The sequence below is a fragment of the Jaculus jaculus genome, chromosome 7 (assembly GCF_020740685.1).
Source record: "Jaculus jaculus isolate mJacJac1 chromosome 7, mJacJac1.mat.Y.cur, whole genome shotgun sequence".
NCBI lineage: Eukaryota > Metazoa > Chordata > Mammalia > Rodentia > Dipodidae > Jaculus > Jaculus jaculus.
Genome location: NC_059108.1, coordinates 83,624,177 through 83,625,599, shown reverse-complemented (window position 1 = coordinate 83,625,599; position 1,423 = coordinate 83,624,177). Strand labels below are relative to the sequence as shown.

At 42.0% G+C, this 1,423-nt stretch overlaps 1 pseudogene; it reads right to left on the bottom strand.

The window, feature by feature from the left end:
• Positions 1 to 585: 585 nt before the first annotated feature.
• Positions 586 to 939, bottom strand: LOC101596231 (annotated as a pseudogene).
• Between the last annotated feature and the right edge of the window lie 484 nt (positions 940 to 1,423).

Sequence of the window (1,423 nt, the reverse complement as noted above, 5' to 3'; positions counted from 1 at the left end):
TTCACAGGAAAACATCACCCTTGCTGGTCACCTGGTCAACATCTTGATTGCTGTTTTGTGGGCATCTGAGCAGAGCATTTAGCTATTCTTGATCCTTAATTGAGATTTGATACATGTATGTGCAGTTAAATTTACGTTAATTAATTACACACCCATAAAATTCTGTACAGTCTCCAAAGCTTCCTCCTTTACCTTATACCCTACCCTCCAAAGTATTTATGCTGCATTTTTGGGTTCAGGAGGTGTTCCCCCAGAATTTATGAACCCTCAAGTTTTGGATTCTGTCCTACCTTTAATAAAGAATTAATAAAGATGGACTCAAGAACAAAAAATTATGAATCATTAAGTTTATTTAGGGAGAAATCACAAGTTGTAGGGCTTATTTAAGGGAGATCGGGAGATCGGGAGCTAGGACAGAATCATGAACATGTAGGAAGCAGGAAACAAGTTCTCATGTGGAAACACTGCATAGTTTATAAGGTACATTGAAGAACAAGTTTATAACGTACTTTTAAGAGAAATTGAGGTTTTGGGGGCAAAGCTGAAGTAGAGTTGCAAGCATGTGGAGAGTTAAACTGACATTACTCAAAGATGAGGAAGGAAGTTCTTTTCTATTTCATCTGTATGATTAGGTTGCAAAGGACATGCTTTTCTCTTCTTTTTTCCTAAGCCGCTACATCCTAGTTCTTCAGGAATTTGGTTTTCTTTTCCAGAATCTTTAGGGGACAGCCTGAAGAATTCTCCAATTCCCTTTTGCCACTTAGGGGTTGGACACATGCAAATGGGATTTCCTCCTGCATACTTATTTCCAGCTGTCCTGGATGAAACCAAAGGAGAATTAAGGACAGAAGTGGAGGAACCCAGCACCTTCCTGGGGGCTTGAGAAGCCACCACTTTTCAGTAGGTGCCTAGGACAGTGTCTGCTCTGCTCCACACCATGTTCAAAGGCATCGAGAGGACAAAATCGTACCGGCTTACTAGAGAAGGATATTTCCCTGGAGGAGGAGGAGCCGATAAGTTGATTTTTTTCTGTTTGTATTCAGTCCTGAACTTCAGCACATGGAGATGGTGCCCACATTCAGGAAATACCCTTATTGTCACACCCAAAGGGTGCCTTACCAACTAGGTGCTTCTTAATCCAATCAAATTGACCATCAAAATTAACCATCACACAGGGGCTTAAATGAAAGAAAAACACAACCCAGTTCTCTGGACTTTAATTCTCCTCTGGATGAAAGAAGGACTGACTTGAATTCTTTGCATCTGGGTTGCAGTTCTCTGCTTGGCTCTGTCCCTTGCAGAGTACATGCAGTGCTGCATGGTTCTTCCCACTCCTCTCATTCCAGCTCTTTCCAGACCAGGAGCTGCTGGTTCGGAGATTCTGACCTTCCCTACCCCTTCTAAAGTCTCTGAAGATAAGTGG